We start from the raw sequence: 11,719 nt of genomic DNA on the forward strand, positions 1-11,719 counted from the left end.
GTGGTTGGATGGCTACGTGATGAGTATGATGTGACTGCGAGATGTGTTCCTATGGTTTGAATGTGATGAGCAGGGTTTGCTTGAGGTGTAGAAAGAACTATCTGGTGCTTGATTTCCATCTTGATTTGATGTGTAGTCTCGAGTTATGGGTGTGTTGAAGGATCTTTTAATGTTGTTTAGTTGGGGAATGAAGTAGATTTTCATTTCATGATATGAGTTCAGACTCAGGAAGATTAAGTGGTTTCATAATAGTTATGACTGTGGAAGGGTATGAGGAGATGTTAATTTGAGGCAAAGCAGGTGGGTTATCTCCAGCGGGGTGTCCTGAGGTTTGTGTGATCCCTATGTTGTTTTATAGCGAGTCCTCTTTTACCAGTGAATTATATGTAGAACAATTTGAGCTTGGATAGCTTGTGGAAGTTCGCTTGACTGGTACAAGGGTGAATACAAAAATTGCAGATGATCTGAGATATTAGATGGTTTGTGTTACATGAGCTTATGAAGGATTTTATTGAATTTCAGTGCTGGATTTTGGCAGTAACAGAGTATGGGTATTGTAAGTTATCAGATGCTTTATTCCTTGGCTTTGTGCCAAATATGGGAGTCTGTTATCGACGGGTTATTGAACGATTATGTGTTGTATTAGTTTTAGTTTGAGGTATATTGGTGAATTAGTTATGGCTTACAAAGGTTGAGATCGAGAATGACTCGAGTAAGGAAATTTTTGGATATGGGTTGTATTACACTCTATGGGTATATGGAAATCATGGAATGATTGAGTGGTTATTCGTGAAGGAAGTAGTGTTCATGGAGTAGAAACTTGCTCGGTTGCTTAGAGGCGTGAATTACTCCTTGGCATGAATGATTGAGTGTTGCCTTTCCCTTCCATGTCAAGTTTAGTGGGGAGTATGGCAGATCAACATGTTCACTTACACCTGTGTTATCTCTTGTAAACTTGATTGTCCTTGTCCTGGTGTTTATACCAACCTACTGCCTTTCCATAAGTCTAGTTTGAGATTCTGATATAATACTAGGCCTTAATGGAGGTCCAGGACCATTATCAACATCAGAAAAATGATCCAGAGTTGGAGTAGGCATAAATATAAATGATTGACTGCTGCCAATGCCTTGACTTGTTTGAGACACTTGGGGTGCTGATAAACTGATATCTTCCAACACCTCATCATCATTAGTGTCTTCATCAGGCAAAGTCCTTTGTCTTTTGGCTGGCTTCTTAGCCCTAGATGTCTGCCCATCATTTGATGGCTACTTCTTCTTTGTCACTTTCGGCATAGTCAATGGTTGTTTAATGCAAAAAAGAAATATTTAATAAAAATTAAGTATAATAACAAGTTCATAAATAACAATTGGGTCTATACCTTTTTACATCCCCTCGCATTATGGTTTGCCTCTCCCCAATTGCCACAAGTCATAATTCTACCTTTTCTAGACTGACTCCACTCCCTTTGCCTCTTGCTCGCCTCATCCTTTTGTCGATCTCTTTTGACTTTAGGCCTGCCAGCTTGTTTCACCGGTTCTGGAGGTTCTATGGCTTGAGATAGGTCTATCTTCCAGAATTAGGTACATGTTGTAACTTATGCTTGTAAGTAAGTAGAAAGGCTTCTTTGCTATACCACCAGTGCATCTCTTTCAAAGGGTCTTTGTAATGACTCGGTCAGTCGTCTCATGAGTTACCGCTTCGTTTCCCCCATTTCAGCTTCTTTACGCTTCGTTATCCGTGTTTTATGTGATCGAGTTGATTAGTTCGAGTTCGGAGAGGATTTGGTAAGAAATGAGACACTTAGTCTCTTTTAAGAAGGCTTAAGTTGGAAAAGTCGACCGGGTATTGACTTATGTGTTAGAAGGCTCGGAAGTGAGTTCTGATGGTTTGGTTAGCTTCGGGAGGTGATTTGTGACTTAGGAGAGCGATCGGAATGGGTTTTGGAGTTGTAGAGAAGAATTAGGCTTTGAATTGGCGAAGTTAGTATTTTGGCGAATTCCGGTTGGTAGGTGAGATTTTGATATGGGGGTCGGAATGGAATTCCAAGAGTTGCAGTAGCTTCGTTAGGTGATTTTGGATGTGTGTGCAAAATTTCAGATCATTCGGAGGTGTTTTGGTCAGTTTTTTGATCAAATGCGTATTTCGGAAGTTTTTAAGAAATTTAGGCTTGAATCCGATGTAATTTGATGGTTTTGGTGTTGTTTGTGGTATTTTGATGATTGGAACAAGTTTGAATGATGTTTTAGGATGGGTTGGCACTTTTGGTTGAGGTCCCGGGGGCCTCGGGGTGATTTCGGATGGTCAATCAGACCAATCTTGGTTTTTGAAGTTGCAGATTTCAGCTGGGTGTTGGAAAACATTTTTGTTCTCTGCGATCGCAGGAGTGCAATTGCGATAGCATTAGAAGGTTTGGGGAAGGCCGTTCTGATTGCTCAATGCGATTGCGGAATAGGGTATGCGATCGCAAAGGTTGAGGAGGTTGTTCATTGCGATCGCATAAGGAGTAATGCGATCGTGTAGTGTTAAATGGACCTGAGGTTCTGAGGGGATTTGCTCAATGCGATCGCGGAGTAGTGTATGCGATCGCGTAGGTTTGATTGGTAAAGCAGTGCGATCGCATTTAAGGGGTCGCGTTCGCATAGGACATTTTGGAGGCTTGGGAAAGTTGAGCTATGCGATCGCAGAGGCTTGGATGCGATCGCATAGAGTAAAATCTGGGCTGATAGAAGGGTTTTAATAAACATTTCACCCGCGAACCAAGTCCCATTTCCTCTATTGTTGAGTAACCTTGGGAGCTTTTGACGAGTATTAAAGAGGGTTTTGATTGGGAATCGATTGGAGGTGAGTCCTATGGCCTAGAAACGTCATTTAATTGTAGATTCAACATCTAAATTCATGGAAATTTGATTAAAAAGGGAAGGATTAGGGCTTGACTATTGAAATAGAAATTTGGGGGTTTGAGGGAGCATTTGAGCTCGGATTTCGGTAAATTTGATATGTATAGACTCGTGGCGAGATAAGGAATCCGGTGATGTCAATTTTCTGATTTTTCGAGAAGTGGGCCCGGGGTTCGGGTTTTGCCAACTTTGTGATTTTCGATATTTTTCGAGTCTTTTCGATTGGGTTGTATTCCCTTAGCCTATTGTAACGTATTACTTGTGGTTTTGATAAGATTCGATGCTCGAGGAGGTTGATTTGCGAGGCAAGGGAGTAGCGAGCGAGGATTTCGACATGCTTGAGGTGAGTAATAATTGTAAATGATGTCCTGAGGGTTTAAAACCCCGGATTGCACATCGTAGTGCTATATTGAGGCAAGATACGCGCTGGATGATGAGCGTGGGGTCTTTCACTACTGAGGATTGTGACTTGATCCATCCCGATTGATGATTTTACCGAATATTTGACTGAAATATATTTGTTATCATCATGATTTGGGTTGATTGCCATATTTGGGTTTCGTGCCAACGGAGATTTTTATTACTGTTCCTCACTACTTAACTTATTATTTGAACTCAATCCTGTTGATATCTACTGTTTTACAAACTCAACCACTTTTACTCAGATTTGAAACTTAAATGATATTTCTACATCATGTTTTGGGCTGTTTTACTAATGCCCAAAGGGCTTGTGATGATTTTTGGACTGAGTGAGGCCGAGGGCCATATGTGAGGATATGCTGAGTGATATGAGGTCGAGGGCCTGAGATACTTTATATGCCACGAGGTGGCTCGAGTGATGTGAGGCGGAGTGCCGAGTGATGATGCCACGAGGTAGCTTGATATAGCGCTTGGGCCGTAAGGGGCCCCTCCGGAGTCTGCACACCCACAGTGAGCGCGGGTACCCATTGTTCTGAGTGATTGATGCTATGCCCGAGGAGCTGATATGAGTGATTGTGATGTAGCCCGAGGGGCTGATACTATTCTAAGAGTGAGCTCGAGGGGCTGACACTGTTCTGAGTGATTGATACTAAGCCCGAGGGGCTGATACTATGCCCGAGGGGCGAATTTCTACTTGTTATTTACCTGTTAAATTACCGGTTTTACTTGTTTGAAAAGGAATATCATTTGATTTCTTCACTAATTTACTGCTTTAAGTGATTTTTACTGCTTGATATGGAATTGCTTTGTGCCTTTACGTGTTTTCATACTTTCAGCCATTATTTATAGTTATTACTCACTGAGTCAGAGTACTCACATTACTCCCTGCACCGTGTGTGCAGATTCAGGCATAGTAGAGTCCGCACCTGAGCGCTGATTCTATCCAGGCTAGGGGTGATTTGGAGTTCTGAGGTAGCTGTTGACGTCTGCAGCCCCTTGTCTCCCTTATCCTCTAACATTTATGTTTTTCTTCAGACTGTTGTATAGGATTCCGTACTTTGTAGACCTATAGCAAATTTTATAGTAGCGCATGACTTGTGACACCCCGATTTGGGTTGTGTTGGGATGGTTCCTGTTGTTGTTAACATTAAAATTCCGCAATTTATGAGTATTATATTATATGTTATTACTGTTTATGATGATTAACTGTTTAAAAGAGGTGTTCCGTTTTGGTCTGGCTGGCCTTGTCTTCACGAGAGACGCCATCACGACCGGGTTCGGGGATTGGGTCGTGACAGTCTTCCTTTAAATACAAGCATGATTTTATTGCATGAGGACATGAGATTCCAGAAAGATCCCATCCTCTACATGTGCATATTTTTCCCTGTAAATTGATAATGAATTTGTCAACCCCTTCTCTATTTCAAATCCATTATCACCATTGAAATCAACCTCAATGGAATGAGCTATCTTCAGATAGTCATTATAAAGCTTCATGCTTTGAGGACTGTAGTCTATCTTTCATGTTCTCACCTTATCTTCATGATTTCTCAACTGATTCATTACTTTGAGTCTTATATCTTCCAACATCTTGATGATGGGCTTGTATCTAGCTTCTAATATCCAAGAATTGAAAGATTCTGTAAAATTGTTATCCACACCTTGATTCTTATAGACAGTGTCAAAGTATGCCCTACACCAACTCTGGGGTGGGTACTTTAACAAGACTGTAACAGCTGTTTCCTTCAACTCTCCCAACTTGCTCAACTGATCCTTGAAGTCTTCTGCATAAGTGGCCCAAGCACTCCACCAAAGTAACTTCTTCATTTCAAGACCTCTATACTCTTTGCACCGGTTTGACTCTACATGTCCCACACAGAACCTATGCTTTGCTTCAGGAAGTACTGTCTTTATTGCCTCCATTAATCCCTACATATATCAAAATATTTTAGCAGATTAGTAATGATAAAGTTATAAGAGATTAGTAATGAAATAATACCTTCTGCATATCCGTCATAAATGTGACTCCATTGCCCATATTCAAGTCCAATGAATTGTGAAGAAGCTCCAGAAACCAAGTCCAACTTCTTTTTGTTTCTCTATCAACTATAGCCCAAGCAAGTGGATAAAAGTGATTCATGTTATCTTGCCCAACAGCAACTAGCAACTGTCCTTTAGCCTTCCCATTTAAGAATGTAGCATCAAGCCCAATAAATGGTCTCAAGCCCTCTTTATACCCCATCTTCAATGCTTGAAAACAAATTCACATCCTAAGGAATTTCCTTTTGCCTTGCAACAATGCTTCTTTAGATAAATTAATAACCACATCACTTCCAGGATTACTATCCCTCAAAGCATTGGCATATGCTTCAAGCTTGTTATAATCATCAATGAAACTCTCTTCCAACTTCTCCAATATCATTCTCTTTGCCCTTTTAACCTTTGATTTACTAGCATTAAGTTGAAATAAATTTTTCAGGTCTACCCTCATTTCTTTCACCTTATACTTAGGGTTGTCTTGCAACTTCTTCTTGAAGTAGTAAGCTATAGTGTTATATTCAACCCTACTGTTATCAAAAGCAGGATTACAGTCATATCATGGATTTAGTGTCTTCATTTTACACCGCTCACTACCCTTGTCAATGGAAATAAGACATTTAAATGGGCAGCCCTCTACACACTTATACCTCACTCTAATTTTGTCACTTTTCAACAGCTCTAATTTCATTTGATTAACCAATGAATAAAGGTTCATAAACTTTCTAGCTTCAGGAATATCCTTGAAAGACATGCCTTTATGAATCTCTTTGTATTCATTAAGGTTTTCACTAGGATGTTTTTTCCTTTAAGCCTCAAATTGTTCTAACTCTTCCGAATCATAGGCCAAGCCATCAGAACCTGCCTAATCTTCATCTTCACTACTACTATCATCAGTACCAACTAATACTTGAGATATATAAGCCTCAGTATAGTTGACAATGTTTGAGACACAAACACTTTCTTTACACTCATCTACAACATAGACATTTAGTGCCTTAAATTCCTCACAGACAAGGCATAAAAGCTGTCTAATCCCTATATCTCCTTCAACTTCATAATACTTACCAGATGGGCTAGCAATTATTAATTGTTATACCCCTATATACCCTAACTTAAGAATGTATTCATCTACTATATCTTTAAAAGACAATAGGTCAGAATCTTTATCTTTCCAGATGTGGACCAACTTCTTTGAATAGACTAGGTGTGGCTCTGTAATCCAATCACCCCTATAATTGAAAACTAGGTCGACAAGAACCATCTACAAACATAAATAAGATAATGTAAAAACTTTATGACCATAAAGTAATACTTTATACAAAATGGACCCCACTTAATAAAGAAATCAGAAATCAAACAATAAAGAATGGGAAAAAAACAGTGATCGTTACTCTTCAATAAAGAATGTAGAACATTATAATAAAGAATGCAGAACTACAACTTTCCAATGTACTTAATCACATGCATAAGGGATATTTGGACTCTATTCGATCTTACACAAGAAAAAACACAAAACTCAAAGCAATAATAGACCATCAGAAATTAGAAATTAAGGGACCACCTCAAAAGATACACATGCACGACAAAATAACAATAAATCGACAAATAACAGAGTAGGAAGCATGTATAAGAACAGACATATGCACGTTTACCAGAAAATAAAAAACCTAACTCGAAACATTATGTAGAAATCACACATTCTTCAACAAAATTAGCAGAAAGATCACTTTACAAGTTGAATCATGAAATTTTTGAAGAAATAACTCACCTTTTTGAATGTCTCGAGTCTTAGATCCAGAATTTTGTCCACTAACGGAAACCCTAGATGGAACCCATCCCACTCTTTTTTCCTTTTCTCAGTTTTGATCTTTTGTTTATGTGTTATTTATGGTGATTTTAGTATATTAACTTAGTTAGTCGAGTTTATTAGTCGGGCAGGGCAAGGGAATTGGGGCGGGTTGGGTTTATTTAATGTAGTGGAGTCTTGGTTTTTTAGAGAGTGCCACGTGTCCTAGCCATTAAAATAGGGACAAATATACAACTTTGTCGGACGGTAAGGGCTTTAAGGGATTGAAAGTATAAGGGGGGACGGTATTGAACAATATATCATAGTAGATGGGCATATCAGGCCCTTTTACCCTAGATTATAAAATTCTGTTTATGTACTTTTCAAACAGAAGATGTATTTATTTCCTATCAGCTTTGTAATCTCTACTCTTAGAAGCTCATAATTTGTACTACCAGTCCTTCAGAAATGTAATAGATCCAGATAATTTATTTTGTTTAATTACCTTATTAATGTTATTGGAATTGGATAGTTATTATTTGGCTTACCTAGCGGGTTGGGTTAGGTGCCATCACGACTTGTGGGTTTTGGATCGTGACAAGAGTACAGTGTAATAAATTTTACAACTGTAGAGTTAATTGCACGACGACCGGGAGAACTGATCCCTATCTGTTCCTATGTTGTTCCCTTATATGATTTCATTGAGAATTGAACTAGAAACCTGACTAGTTACTCTGAATACAAAGAAACTAATTGTATCAGATTCGTTATTGTTATCTCATGAAGTTTGTCAAATCATCAAAACAAAAGACGCGTAACTTATCATATACTACCTTTTAAGAGTAATATTCAGTGGTTTGTAACATAACAAAAAATGCTAGAAACTTAAACAATAGGGTATTGTAAGCTCTTTGCAATAACTCTATTATAAATGCAATAACTCTATTATAAAGCAACAAACCTTGACTAACTCTAGTAAAAAAACTAAACCAAATAATGGTTGAAATCTGTCCTACAAAGACACTTCTTGAAAGTAGTATAGGATTACAAATGAAGAACAAAATGACAAAGATTCAACAAACCTAAGGACTTAAGATATCTTCAATCTATGGATCTGGTCCTTGAGGTTGCAGCAACTTTGTTCTTGAGAAATGTGGTAGCTAGCATTTGAGAGGGATGATTTTTGGATTTGCAAGTGTTAAGCGAAACCTCTTGCATCATGTTGATAATATATGTGTGAGGTCATGAAAGATGATGCAAGCGAGTGTACTTTAGTTTAGACTTAGCAAGCTACAGTTGTGTTGTTGTGCTACTGCTAGACGGTACAGTGTAATAGCTTTTACAATTGTAGAGTTGACTGCATGACGACCAGGGGAACTGATCCCTATCTGTTCCTCTGTTGGTCTCTTATCTGATTTCATTTAGGATTGAACTAGACATCTGACTAGTTACTCTAAATACAAAGGAACGAATTGTATCAGATGTGAGCATGTGATTTTTGCCCTATACGAAATACTCCTATAAAATCTCAAGAAAATAGATTTTTCTGTTAATTATTTGCCATTTTAGGATTTTTTGTAGAATTTTATTTAATTGTTTGCATTTTTGTGCATGTTTAAGTTTTATTTAAATCATAAAAATATCAAAAATACCATGCATTGCATTTAGGCTTTATTTTTACATTTTAGGATTAGTCAATAATTACTTATTTTAAAAAATGAAAATCGCAAAAATTGGCCTATTTTTACATTATTTCCTTTCTATTTTTAGATTATTGATTTTTCACTTTTAATTTAAGATTAAGTGCTTTTTATAATTTTGTAATTAGGTAATTAATTTAATTTCACAATTTGGATTAATTTAGGATTTTTATTTAGGATTTTTAATTTAAAAAAAAAGAGAAAAAAAAGTAAAAGGAATAAAAAAGAAGTAATTGAAAGAAGGGGCTTTCTAATTGAAATTGGGACACTCTTTAATGCCAAAATCGTCCCCAAACTTGCCCAGACCCATGCCCAAACCAACCTTACCCGGTCCATATCTATATAGTCCAAAACGACCCTGTTTGTCCCCTCCTAATCACAACCGTTGGATCTCTATGATCTAACAGCTCAGAACTGATCTCTCATTAACCATATTATTGTCCTAAATTAGTCAACCCCCCCCCAAACCCCTAAACTCATCTCATTATTGTCTCTCACCCTTTCTGATGAGAAACCTTAGCCGCCCCATCTTACATTCGTTGTTTCCGCCACAAACCACCCGTCAGAAATCGCCTCATGGCGGTTCCGGTGTTCCAATCTTCCCCAAATAAACACCACAGGACCCCCATAACCTCCTCATTCCAAATCCCCAATCCATTTCTTTCGAATATCATCAAAGTTCTCGGATCTTGGATCGAAATCAAGGCCAAAACCCTAACTACTCCAAACCACACCAAATTAATCTCAGACAATCACCTTCTCTTCCTCTTTCCATATCTCATAACCGTTCCCTTCAAACAAGCCCAAAAATTCCCGAATTTTGAATTTGAGACCTTTGAAACCCTAATTTTCTCTTCTCGATTTTGGTCAATGTTTGAGACCTAAGAACTTAAAACGCCCATTAGCCGACTTTTCTTGACAAAGAACAATCAATTAATGGATGAAACAAGTTCATATCCCCCTTTCGAAGTTTAGACAGGCCTTTGACTACCTAAGTTGGAAAATAAGCTTAGGTAATTTCTTCTCACTTTTCTGTTTGTTCCATCTTTTTCTGCATATTTTGTTATGGTTGCATGATTTTAGTTTGGTAGTTTTAGGATTTCTCTCTTTTTTGTTGCAGCTCTTTAGTTCTTTTTGGCATTTATTGTAGTTTATTAAATTAAATTAAAGCATGCTTCTAATTGCACGAGTTTAGCTTAACCAATTTTTATTGTTAATATCTACCCTGTTCTTTTTCCCACAATTTCATAGCCACTTTCATCTTAGTTGAATTAACAAGTTCTTAGGCTATTTGTTGTTTTATTTGCTTAAGTTTACAAACTAATTTAGGGTAAATTCTAGGTCTCCTTTGCAAATTGCATCTTTACTTTGTTTGAATTACTGTTTAGGCATATTAATTTGTTTAAAGATTTAGATTGTAGCCATTTGTTTCTCTTGGGCAATTTTTGATTCGAACTGTTGATCCTCTCTAGGTTTGTCCTTGTTTGCCTTGGTTTGTATAACAATTGAAACTTTAGGGACTTAACTGAACCTAAAAGTTTAGGATATAACTGAAATAGGTGGTAATTCAAAGGGTAAACATGGATTTCCACTTAGGCTAAAAAATTAGAAGTTTCTAGAAAATGTATAGCTATCCTAGCTGTTATTAAAGATGCTGAAATATAGGACATCTATACCAAGGGTTGTAAAAGGACAATACTATTTTTACCCTAGGATAAGGAATATGCCCAAAAAGATACCCTCCATAGGCAGCCTATATATGTAGGCTCTCTCATTCTGATTTTAGAGAATCATAGTCATACAATCATCAGCATTTTTCTGCACAAAAAAAGGTCCTGAAAACACCTCGGAAAACATTCTCAAAATTACCAAAAGTAAAGGAAAAAAGCACTTTGAGGATTCAAGGATTCTTTTGTTCCTTACTATTGATTTTCGAACTAAAACCTCTGAAAATTCCTCCTATTATGGCAAAAATCTGATTCAGTGCTTCTTTTAAGTTCTGGTTTCTTTGGTCGTGGACTGCTGGTTAAAAACTGGTTCATTTTGCTAGCATTCTGAGTGTCATTGTACTGGGTTTGTTGCTGTGTTTGGTTGCTGAAACTTCTTGGTTTTTTTTTCCTTGACCTTTATTTGGTCATCTTTGTTGTTTCTGTTTCAAGGTATGTAACCAATCTTTACATCAAATGAAATCTTCAGTCTAGATCTATACTTCATGTCTATGTTGTCTGATTCAATGGTAGAAATAAATGTGTGTTCACTTTTTTTATCAGCTTTTTTGTGTTTTGTATGCACTTTGGTAGTATGAAAATGTTCTTAAACTGCACAAATAGCTTTGCTTCATAGCAAAACTTTTAGGTTTGATGTTGTCTATGATTTATTTGAGTTATGCTTTCCTTCCTTCTTTCATCTCATTTCTTTTACTTAAAACCATTGTTTTCTCTTTCTTTGATTGTTTGTCCATGAGCTATAGCCTGCTAATTTAGCCGCTGGTTGGTTAAATCAGCAGGTTCAGAAGCCTTAAAATGGGACTCACACTGTTCTTTTAACAAAGAAAGACCAAGCTCTAATAGACAAGCCATGTCCAAAAGAGGCAGGAATTTTCTATAAGTTATGCAAGTTTGTAATAGTTTTAGCCTAAATATAGTTAGTAAAGCAGCTGTAGATTGGACTGTTACTTAGAATATTTTTAAGAAAGCAGTATTTTTGGTTTAATAGCAATGCAAAAGTCTGTTTACTGCTGTAAAATTGCCATTGTATTCAGATTTTTGTAATAAGTGGACTGTAAAGAACTTGGTTAAACAGGCTGTATTTGTAAATTCCAGCCTATATTTTGTTTAATATTTTGTACGCTGGATTGCAATTAATGCATCTAACC

Source organism: Nicotiana tabacum, chromosome 10 (assembly GCF_000715075.1).
Source record: "Nicotiana tabacum cultivar K326 chromosome 10, ASM71507v2, whole genome shotgun sequence".
Lineage (NCBI taxonomy): Eukaryota > Viridiplantae > Streptophyta > Magnoliopsida > Solanales > Solanaceae > Nicotiana > Nicotiana tabacum.